We start from the raw sequence: 12,661 nt of genomic DNA on the forward strand, positions 1-12,661 counted from the left end.
AAAATACACTTCATTCACCTATTAAGCTAAAAATATCTCTCCATCCACCTTTTTGGTTCACTTGTGCCCTTTGACCGTTAGGCCAAAGCTGAATTAAAAATAATAATTATTTAAATTCCACGTGGCAACTTCTTATTAGACAAAATTAAAACATCTTACCCATTAGAAAGACCACCCATATCTATCAGTTTTTCGTACTAACCCACTTCAAACACTAACTCGACCCAAACATAAAGTTCAACTAAAAAAAAGAGGCCCCACTTCTATCAAACTTTCATGGAACAAAACCTCCATGGAAGTTGTAGCGAACATATAGACACAAATTTACTACGTGGTTTTCTTTTTCTGACATCCAGTTCAATTTACCTGATAGACACAAATTGCATTATATTCAAGATGAGTTTACTTTAGTTATTTTCACATGACGGAAAGATCTCAAAGTAATTGTTTGGAAGATATCATAAGCCGTTGGACTACTCCTAGTTTTTCTTCTCACATTATTGTTAAGAAAATCATTGGCTCATTTTGGTTCATCACTTGTTTTAGAAATAAATTCTGTGTTTCGAGGCCTAAAAACCTCTTTTTTGTCTCACCTCGATTTGCGTGCGCAGTCCGGGCATGTATCCGAAAAGCCATTATGTAAAAAATTTGTGAAAAATGATGAATTTTGCTTTCAAAATAAATTTAAGTTGACTTCGGTCAATATTTTGGGTAAACGGACCCGGACCCGTGATTTGATTGTCCAAGAGGGTCCGTAGGGAAATATGGGATTGGGCGTATGCCCGGAATCGAATTTCGAGGCCCCAAGCCCGAGAAATATATTTTTGAAGAAAATTGTTTAACTGAAATTTTTAGAGTTTTTGGAAATTTGAATGTAATTGAATATGATGGTATCGGGCCCGTATTTTGGTTCCGGAGCCCGGTACAGGTCTTATATGGGATTTAAGTTAGGGGTGGGCATTCGGTATTTCAGTTTGGTGTTTAAGAATTTCGGTTCGGTATTTCGGTATTCGATTTATCAATTGTGTATACCAAATACCATACCAAAATATTTCGGTACGGTTCGGTATTTCTTATTTTGGTTCAGTACGGTTTCGGTTTAATAATCGTTGAATAAACAATGCTAAATTCAACACTAAGCAGTAAGGTGTAAGCAACAGTGCACCACAATTGTAGGCAACACTAAGTCAGTAACGACTAACGAGTGAAACTTTCACTGTGAAAGAATCTGTTCCGATATATAACAGTGCACATGCATAATTAAATAACTGAAAAGCAAAAGCTGAACAAGTTCTTTACAATCTGCATGCCAGTATATCATACGAGAAATAACTGAAAAGCAAAAGCTGAAAGAATCAAATTGAATCTGTACACAACTACACATTACACAACGATATTAACCAGCTAACCTTTAGAGTTTAGAGTGGGCTTGGGCAGTTGGACTGGGGCGATGGCTGGGGCACTGTTAGGGGCGTTGGGGCTGGGTTAAGAAAATGTCTTTTAAAAATCGGTATTTCGGTATACCGAAATACCGAAATTTTAGAATTTTAATACCGAGGACCGTACCGAAATACCGAAATTGCAATACCGAATTAGACCGAAATACCGAAAAAAACCGAAACCGAAATACCAAATTAATTCGGTCCGGTTCGGAATTCGATTTTTTGGATTTTATGCCCACCCCTAATTTAAGTTGATCCTGTAAAATTTGGTAAGAAACGGACTTGAAATGACATGAATCGGACCATCGCTTGTTAAACTTTGAACTTAAGAGTTCATGAGATTTTTCTTTGATTTTGATGCTAAATTCATAGTTATTGATGTTGTTTTGATGATTTTATCGCACGAGCAAGTCTGTATGACGTTTTTGGACTTGCGTGCATGTTTGGTTTGGAGCCCCGAGGGCTCTGGTGAGTTTTAGATAGGCCACGGAGGGAAATTTGGACTTAGGAAATTGCTGGTATGTCACGACCCAATTTCCAAACCCGGTCGTGATGGCGCCTCTCGTGAAGACAAGGCCAGCCAGAACAACGCAACACCTCTTTCAAAGCAATTAATTAATATTAACAATTCTAACACATGCTTAATATAGTAAATAATGCGGAATCAGCGATAAAAACAAAGGAAACCATCCCGACACAGCCCAAAACGGGGTGTCACAAGTCATGAGCTACTACAGAGTTTGCTATAAGTCTACAAGGGGTAATATCCGATACAATAGTCTGAAGAAATCATAAATGATATAAGATAGGGGAGACAAGGGGCTGCGGACGTCAACAACTACCTCGTATCTCCAAATCGCTGCCTGGTCTGGAAAGGAAATCAGCGCTCAGGTGCGGACTCTGCTATGCCTGAATCTGCACACATGGTGCAGGGAGTAATGTGAGTACTCCGACCTTGTGAGTAATAATAATAAATAATAACCAAAGGCATGAAAACACATAACTGCACAAAGCAATTCTATATCAGGCAGTAAAACATAAAAACAGTAGAACAGTAAAGAGTCGAATGAAATCTCCTTTTAAAATCAAGTAAATCAGGTAAAACAACAAGTAAATAGTGAGTAGAAATCTGCCCCTCGGGCTTAGTATCAATCGCTCAGAACAGTATCAGCCCCTTGGGATCAGTATCAGTCACTCAGCATAATATCAGCCCCTCGGGCTCACTCTCATATCACATGGGTACCCGCGCTCACTGTGGGTGTGCAGACTCCGGAGGGGCCCCTGAAAGCCTTCACACATCACACTCGAGGCCTGAAAGCCCCCTCACGTATCACTCGAGGCCTGAAAGCCTCCTCATAATACACTCGAGGCCTGAAAGCCTCCTCACAATACACTCGAGGCCTGAAAGCCTCCAACAATACGCTCAAGGCCTGAAAGCCTCACTCAGTCCAGAAACATCATAAGCCCCTCGGGCATCAATAAAATAATAGTTCTCAGCCCAAACAGCAGTGAAAATGTCATTAAAATCTCAGAATTCAATTAAGGCGGCTGAGTTTGCAAAACAATATAATCATAGGGACTGAGTTCAAATAACGTATCAAAATAGTGAGGAAATAGTGATAACAATACCTGAAGGATTCAAGTAATTGGCATTAAGCCCAAAACATGGCAATAAGCCCAAATATTGATGATAAACAAATCAGCTTAGTCATTTACGTGGTAAAATATCAAACGGGACGGACCAAGTCACAATCCCCAGTAGTAAACAACCCCGCGCTCGCCATTAAGCGCGTGTTTCACCTCAATATAGCACTACGTTGTGCAAATCCGGGGTTTCAAACCCTCAGGATATCATTTACTATCATTACTCACCTCAAGCTGGCCAAAGTCCTAGCTCGCTATGCCCTTGCCTCGCAAATCAACCTCCTCGCGCGTCGAATCTGGCCAAAACCACAACGAATATGTTACAATAGGCTAAGGGAATATAACCCAATCGAAAAGACTCGAAAAACGTCGAAATTCACGAAGTTGGCAAAACCCGAGCCCCGGGCCCACTTCTCAAAAAATCAGAAAATTCACCTCACCGGACTCCTCGTCTCGCCACGAGTCCATACATAACAAATTTACCAAAATCGGAGTCCATTTGACCCCTCAAGTTCCACTTTAAAATACCAAATTTCCAAGCCCTAGCTTTACCCTCTTTTGATGATTTTCCATAAATTTCCATGTAATTTCTACCATTAATTCATGTATTTAGGCCAAGGAACTTACCTCCAATCACACCTTGTCGAAATCCCCCTTCAATTCCGTCCTAGAGCTCTCAAGCTTGCTTAGAAATGGTGGAAATAAACTAAGCTTCGCGGAACAAAAATGAACATTAAAACCCTTCTGCTAACAGGGGTTTCCGCTTCTGCGGTCCCTATTTCCGCACCCGCGCTACCGCTTCTGCGGTTACATTTCCGCTTCTGCGGATCCTCACTTAAAAGCATAGACCGCTTCTGCGGTCACTTTCCGTTTCTGCGGACACTGTATGCGCGATCAAACTCTCGCTTCTGCGGAAACACCTGACTTTGACCCCTTCGCTTCTGCGACTCACGAACCGCATCTGCGGCCTCGCAAATGCGATTTTCCTTCCGCCTCTGCGGCTTCTCCCTTCCAGGCCTAGAACCGCACCTGCGATATATCCTCCGCACCTGCGGCTCCGCATCTGCGGTTCCTTTCCGCAGATGCGAAAATACCAGATACCAGGTGCCTTCAGCAGTCTCCAAACTCCAAATTTCATCCCGTTAGCCATCCAAAATCACCCCGAGGCCCCCGGGACCTCAACCAAAAGTGCCAACCCATCCTAAAACGTCATTCAAACTTGCTCCAATCATCAAAACACCACAAATAACACCAAAACCATCAAATCACATCGGATTCAAGCCTAAGTTCTTCCAAAACTTCCGAAACCCGACCAAAATACCTCCGAATGATCTGAAATTTTGCACACACATCCAAAATCACCTAATGAAGCTACAGCAACTCCCGGAATTCCATTCCAACCCTCGGATCAAAATCTCACCCATCAACCGGAATTCACCAAAATACTAACTTCGCCAATTCAAGCCTAATTCTACACCGGACCTCCAAAATCAATTCTGATCACACTCCTAAGTCACAAATTATCCCGCGAAGCTAACCAAATCACCGGAAATCACATCCGAGCCTTCTAACTCACGGGTCAACCTCCGGTTGACTTTTCCAAACCAAGCCTTCCTTAAAGAGACTAAGTGCCTCATTTCCTACCAAAACCAATCCAAATCAACTCTAACACGCCAATTACTGATAATGAAATATGATGAAGCATAAAATGGGGGAAACGGGGCGGTAACTCATGTGATGATGGGTCGGGTCGTCACATGGTATGTTGCAGGTCTGCAGGCTTCGCAATTGCGAAGCCTGGCTCGCAAATGCGAAAATCGACCTGGGCTGCCTTGGTCGCAAATGCGATATCGCATTTGTCAAGGGTTTTCGCAAGTGCGAAGGTGACCGGATTTCTTCAGGGTCGCAAATGCGACAATTTCTTCGCAAATGCGAAGAAAGCAGACTTCTGAAGGGTTCGCAATTGCGAACCCTGGTCGCAATTGCGACATCAGAGACCTGTTAAAACAAATTTCAGACGGGATTTCAACCATTTTTACAACCTTTTCAAAACCTAAGCACCTTTGGGCGATTTTTCAAAGACAACTACTCTTCCAAATCGATTGTAAGTCGTTTCTAACTCGTTTTCTTTAATCTTTAACATCTTTTTACATGATCTCAACTCAAAATCAAGGGTTTTCATGGGGGAAATTGGGTGTTTTGGGTAGAACGTAGGATTTTTAAATTTGGGGATTTGGACCTCGATTTGAGGTCCGATTTCAAAACAAATTATATATTTGAGTCCGTGGGTGAATGGGTAGTCGGGTTTTGGTTCGAACCTCGGGTTTTGACCATGAAGGCCCGGGGTCGATTTTGACTTTTTGGGAAAAACTTTAGAAAACCTATTTTCATGCATTAGAATTGATTCATTTAGCATTTATTGATATAGTTATGTAACTTGTGGCCTAGATACAAGCGAATTGGTGGTGGAATCAAGAGGTAAAGCGGTAGTTGAGGCTTGAATTATGTTCGAGGCATAGAGGTAAGTGTTTGGTCTAACCTTAGCTTAAGGAATTAGGAGTTGAGTCCTATTTTCTATGTGTTAATTGTTGAGTACGACGTATAGGCATGGTGATGAGTATCTATACGTTGGTGTCTAGCATGCCCGTGAGTCTTATACTATGATTAATGTGACTCCATTTTGTATTGTACATGCCTTATTTGTTGAACAAGGCTTGTGGAAGTAAATTTGGTAATTGAACATTTAAGAGCGTTGGCTCAAGTTATGAAGTGATTTGTGGAAGTATTATTGGTACTTGTACATTGTCGAGCGTTGGCTCAAGTTGTGAATTGAATTGTGAAAGTATCATTGGTAATTGAGCATTGTAGAGCGTTAGCTCAAGTTGTCAATTGAGTTGTGAAGTAAATGTGAAAAAGAGAAGAGGATTATTGTATTGTCTCCCTTGCCGGGATGTTGTTGCTTTTAATGTTGTCTCCCTTGCCGGGATGTTGTTGCTTTTGATATTGTTTCACTTGCCGGGATATGATTGTTGTACTATTGTTCCTTTGCTGTGATTTTATTGTGATTTTATTATTTCCTTGCCCTTATTGCTTGTGATTGTTGTTTGGGTGAGAGAGGGTGTTAAAGCACGAAGGGTGATGTCGTGCATTGTATTGGTGAGAGAGTGTTAAATCACGAAGGGTGACGCCGTGCATGATATTTGTGAGAGAGTGTTAATGCACGAAGGGTGATGACGTGCCGCACGATGTAGCATTCCGTGCCTTTATATGAGTGGTAATGCACAAAGGATTATTCCGTGCCATGATTATGTGAGGTAAAAGCACGAAGGGTGATGCCATTCCATTTATATCGATTTTATGGTGATGACGAGAGTAAAAGCACGAAGGGTGATGCCGTGCACTTGCCTTTAATTTCCTGATTTTTTATGATAATTGAGTTATGGTGTTCTTTACATATCTTTAATTGTAAAGTTTGCCTTCATTTTCCGTTGTACATGATTTAAATGCACAAGTTTATTTGGTATTCTGGTCCTAGCCTCGTCACTACCTCGCCGAGGTTAGGCTAGGCACTTACCAGCACATGGGGTGGATTGTGTTGATAGTACACTCTGCACTCTTCTGTGTAGATCCCGGTGCTGTAGTTTTCGGACCGCATTGAGGCTGCTGCTTCCAGTTCATCAGGCGACCCAAGGTAGTCCGGCAGGCGTCCACGGACCTTGGCGTCTCCTTCTATCTTTTCATTCTGTTTCTTTCATGTATTCCAGAGACAGTGTTGTATTAATCTTTCAAACCTTTATTTGTAGTATTCCTAGACAGTCTGTGAAGTTTTGACACCAGTTCTGGGTTGTTTATGTTATGAATTGGTATTGGTATCACTATTAAAATATTACATTTCAGTCTTCCGCTTATTAAATTCCGTTGTTTATATGATGTTGTTTCTTTATTGTTAAAGGATTAAAAATGGGAAAAGGGTAAATAATACAATTGGTTGGCTTGCCTAGCTTTCACTAGTAGGCGCCATCACGACTCCCGAGGGTGGGAAATCCGGGTCGTGACAAGTTGGTATCAGAGCTCTAGGTTACTTAGGTCTCACCATTCACGGACAAGCTTAGTAGAGTCTGAGGGGTCGGTACGGAGACGTCTGTATTATCCCCTAGAGGCTACATAGTTTGGATAAACTTCACATCTGTTCTCTCCTGTCGTGCGGTTTGGTTTCTCAAATGCTAATTGAATTTCTACTATGTTCTTTCGTAGATGGATAGAACATGCGCTTCCTCATCCACCGATCAGCAGCCCGAGCCCCCAGCAACAGCTTCCACGAGGGGCATAGGGCGAGGCCGAGGCAGGGGCAAAGCTCAGCCCAGAGCAGCAGCACCAGCGGCGAGCCTCAAGTTGAGTCTGATGAAGAGGTTCCGTCCGAGGCAGTTCTGGTGGGCCCAGCTCAGGTCCCAGAGGGGTTCATTGCTACCCCAGTACTCCAGGATGCTCTGGTCCGTCTAGTGGGCCATATGTAGAGTGTCACCCGGGTAGACTTGCTTCCTATGGCACCAGCCGTCTCTCAGGCTGGAGGAGGAGCCCAGACTCCTGCTACCCGCACTCCGGAGCAGATGGCTCTCCAGTTTCAGACTCCAGCAGCTCAGCCAATTGGAGCAGTTCAGCCGGGTGTGGTAGCTCAGAACGGTGATGGAGCAGCTATGTCTGCTGATGCCTTGTGGAGATTGGACAGGTTCACCAAGCTCTTCACTACCACTTTCAGCGGTGCATCTTCTGAGGATCCCCAGGATTATTTAGACAACTGTCATGAGGTTCTCCAGAACATGGGGATAGTGGAGACCAATGGGGTCGACTTTGCTGCTTTTCGCTTATCTGGATCTGCCAAGACTTGGTGGAGAGATTATTGTTTGGCTAGACCAGCTGGGTCACCAGCTTTGACTTGGGATCAGTTTTCTCAGCTGTTTTTGGAGAAGTTTCTTCCTATCACTCATAGGGAGAGCTATCGGAGGCAGTTTGAGCGTCTCCAGCAGGGTTCCATGACTGTTACTCAGTACGAGACCGGGTTTATTAATTTGGCCCGTCATGCTCTTCTTATACTTCCCACTGAGAGAGAGGGAGTGGGGAGGTTCGTTGAGGGACTCATTCAGCCTATTCGACTTCAGATGGCCAAGGAGACGGGGAGAGAGATTTCTTTTCAGGATGCGGCGAATGTGGCCAGGAGGGTTGAGATGGTTTTATCACAGGGGGTGGTCAGGGGTCTGACAAGAGGCCTCGTCATTCAGGCAGATTCAGTGGTGCCTCGTCTGGAGGCAGGGATTCTTTCGGTAGTAGAGAAGAGATCTAATACTCTATGTGTCCTCTATTTTGCACCGTTCTGGTCATGCTTAGTGATTCCTTGAAGTATCCTGTATATGTGTTACATCGGTGGTGATTTCTATTATGGTAGATCATGTTCCCATCGTTCCTGTATAGTTGTTGAATTGGCGGGGTTTTTGAAACTCGAGTAAGATTTGTTACTTTTGGATATGGTTGATTTTGATGTTCATATTAGGGATGGACCTGGTGTCACTTACCAACGCATCTTGTACTGTCATCCAAGAGCTTGTGACCTTAGGCCTTACCGGGTTAACCTTGTCTTGAGTGGAGAGGGACTCCTGGTCATTCTACCTGTCTGTTATATCATATATGAAGGCTCGGCGTGATGGTCGAGAAGGGGTGTTGGGCTATCTGGCATATGTTCGTGATTCTAGTGCTGAGGTTCCTTCTATGGGTTCCGTACCTGTTGTTCGTGAGTTTCCTGAGGTTTTTCCCTTCAGACCTGCCGGGTATTGCCACCGACAAGGATATATTGACTTCTGTATTGATTTGGCTCCGGGCCTCAGTCCCATTTCTATTCCGCCGTATCATATGGCCCCGCCCTGAGTTGAAAAGAATTGAAAAGCAGTTGCAAGACTTGCTTCATAAGGGCTTTATTAGGCCTGTGTCCCGCTTGGGTGCGCCGGTGTTTTTGTTAAGAAGAAGGACGGATCGATGAGAATGTGTAATAGATTATCGGCAATTGAACAAGATCACAATCAAGAATAAGTATCCATTGCCGAGGATTGATAATTGTTCGATCAGCTTCAGGGTGCCAAAAGTATTTTCGAAGATTGACTTGAGATTCTGGCTACCATCAGTTGAGGATTAGGGTATCCGATTGTCCCTAAGACAGCTTTCCGCACTCGGTACGGGCATTATGAGTTCTTGGTGATGTCATTAGATTGACAAATGCCCCAACAACTTTCATGGATTTGATCGAACCGAGTGTTTAGGCCTTATTTGGATTCCTTTCGTGAACGTCTTCATTGATGATATTTTGATATATTGCCCGCAGCCGGGGAGGAGCACGAGCAGCATCTTCGAGTCGTTCTTCAGACCTCTGAGGGATAGTCAGCTGTATGCTAAGTTTTCGAAGTGTGAGTTCTAGTTAAGTTCAGTTGCATTCTTGGGTCACGTTCGTATCAGAGGGTATTCAGGTGGACCCGAAGAAGATAGAGGCATGTCAACGAACTAGCCTTGACCCACATCAGCTACAGAGATTCGGAGTTTCTTGGGTTTGGGCTGGGCTATTACCTGTCGGTTTGTGGAGGGGTTTTCATCTATGCAAGCCCCGAAATGACCAGTTGACTCAGAAGGGTGCCTAGTTAGGTGTTCGGACGAATGTGAAGGAGACTTTCAAGAAGCTCAAGACAGCTTTGATTACGGCGCCAGTGTGTTGGTTTTGCCCACAGGTTCAGGGCCATACAGTTTATTGTGACGCATCTCGCATTGGACTTGGTGCGGTGTTGATGCAGGATGGCAAGGTCATTGCCTATGCTTCGCGGCAGTTGAAGATTCATGAGAAGAATTAATCCAATTCATGATTTGGAGTTAGCAGCCATTGTTCACGGCTGAAGATTTGGAGGCACTATTTACTATGGCGTGTCATGTGAGGTGTTCACGGAGTCACATGAGTCTACAGTATTTGTTCAAGTAGAAGGAGCTAAAGCTTGAGGCAGAGAAGGTGGTTGGAGCTCCTTCAAGACTATGATATCACCATCTTAATATCATCTGGGGAAGGCCAATGTGGTGGCCGATGCTTTAGAGTAGAAAGTCGCCAGTATGGGCAGTCTTGCGTATATTCCGGTCGCGTAAGAGACCGCTTGCTTTGGATGTTCAGGCTTTGGCCAATCAAGTTCGTGAGATTGCATGTCTCCGAGCCCAGCCGTATCTTAGCTTGCACAGTCTCTCGTTCTTCATTATTTGAGCGCATCCGAGATGCAGATGAATGATCTCTATTTATGTCCTAAAAGGACACGGTTGCAGCACGTGGTTCCAAGCAGTCACAGTGGGAGATGAATGGAGTTTGAGGATGCAGGTCGTATTTATGTGTGTTAATATGGATGGACTTCGAGAGTTGATACAAGAGGAGGCCATAGTTCCCGCTACTCCTATTCATCCGGGCGCCGATAAGATGTATCAGGATTTGCGGCAGCATTATTGGTGGAGGAGGATAAAGAAGGATATTGTTGCGTATGTGGCTCGACTGTTTGAATTGTCAGCAGGTAAAGTATGAGCATCAAAGACCTGGTGGTTTGTTTCAGAGAATTGAGCTTCCTGAGTGGAGTGGAGCGTATCACTATGGACTTTTGTTGTTGGACTCCCATAGACTCAGAGGAAGTTCGATGCAGTGTGGGTTATTGTTGATAGGCTGACCAAGTCAGCGCATTTCATTCCTGTGGCGGTTTCTTAATTCTTCGAGAGGTTAGCTGAGATCTATATCCGGGAGATTGTTCGTCTTAATGGTGTGCCCGTGTCTATCATTTCTGATCGAGGTACGCAGTTTACCTCGCATTTCTGGAGGGCAGTTCAGCGTGAGTTGGGCACACGGGTCGAGTTGAGCACAACATTTCATCCTCAGACGGACGGGCAGTCCGAGCGTACTATTCAGATTTTGGAGGATAGTGCTCCGAGCTTGTTTTATTGACTTTGGAGGCTCGTGGGATCAGTTTTTGCCTTTAGCAGAGTTTGCCTACAACAACAGTTACCAGTCGAGCATTCAGATGGCTCCTTATGAGGCTTTATATGGTAGGCGGTGTTGGTTGCCAGTTGGGTGGTTTGAGCCGGGAGAGGCTCGATTGTTGGGTACGGATCTAGTAACAGGATGCCTTGGACAAGGTCAGGATCATTCACGGATAGGCTTCGTACAGCTCAGTCCAGGCAAAAGAGTTATGCCGACCGTAAGGTTCGTGATGTGGCATTCATGGTCGGCGAGCGGGTTGTTTCTTCGGGTGTCGCCTAGAAGGGCGTGATGAGATTTGGGAAGAGGGGCAAGCTTAGCCCTAGATTCATTGGCCCGTTTGAGATTCTTGATTCGAGTGGGAAGGTGGCTTACAGACTTGTGTTTCCACCGAGCTTATCAGCCGTGCATCCAGTGTTTCACGTGTCCATGCTTCGAAAGTATCACGGCGATCCATCCACGTGTTAGATTTCAGCACTGTCCAATTGGACAAGGACTTGTCCTATGAGGAGGAGCCGGTAGCTATTTCTAGACCGGCAGGTTCGTAAGTTGAGATGAAGAGTTTCCCTTCTGTTCGTGTTCAGTGGAGAGGTCAGCCCTGCTGAGGCATCGACCTGGGAGTCCGAGTCCGATATCGCGGAGCTGATATCCCCCATCTTTTCTCCGACTCATGTACTTCTTTCTTTTATGCCGCTCGAGGACGAACGATTGTTTAGAGGTGGAGGATGTGATTGACCCAAAAGGTCATCACTTGTTTTAGAAATAATTCTGTATTTCGAGGCCTTAAAACCTCCTTTTTGTCTCACCTCGATATGCGTGCGCAGTCTTGGCGTGTATCCGGAAAGCCATTATGTGAAAATTTTTGAAAAATGATGAATTTTGCTTTTCAAAATTGAATTTAGGTTGACTGTCGGTCAACATTTGGGTAAACGGAGCCGGATCCTGATTTTGACGTCCCCAGAGGGTCCGTAGGGAAAATATGGGACTTGGGCGTATGCCTGAAATCGAATTCCAAGGTCCCAAGCTCGAGAAATGAATTTTTGAAGAAAATTATTTTACTGAAATTCTTAGAGTTTTGGAAATTTGAATGTACTTGAATATTTGGTATCGGGCCCGTATTTTGGTTCCGGAGCCCGGTACAGGTCTTATATGGGATGTAAGTTAAGCCTAAAATTTGGTAAGAAACAGACTTGAAATGACGTGAATCGGACCATCGGTTGTTAAAATTTGAACTTAAGAGTTCATGAGATTTTTCTTTGATTTTGATGCTAAATTCATAGTTATTGATGTTATTTTGATGATTTGATCGCACGAGCAAGTCAGTATGATATTTTTGGACTTTGCGGCATGTTTGGTTTGGAGCCCCGAGGGTTCGGGTGAGTTTTTAAAATAGGCCACGGATGAAATTTGGACTTAGAAAATTGCTGGTATGTTGCAGGTCTGCAGGCTTTGCAATTGTGAAGTCTGGCTCGCAAATGCGAAAATCGACCTGGGCTGCCTTGGTCGCAAATGCGACGTAATCTATCGCAAATGCGATATTGCA

This window comes from Nicotiana attenuata, chromosome 11, assembly GCF_001879085.1.
Source record: "Nicotiana attenuata strain UT chromosome 11, NIATTr2, whole genome shotgun sequence".
NCBI lineage: Eukaryota > Viridiplantae > Streptophyta > Magnoliopsida > Solanales > Solanaceae > Nicotiana > Nicotiana attenuata.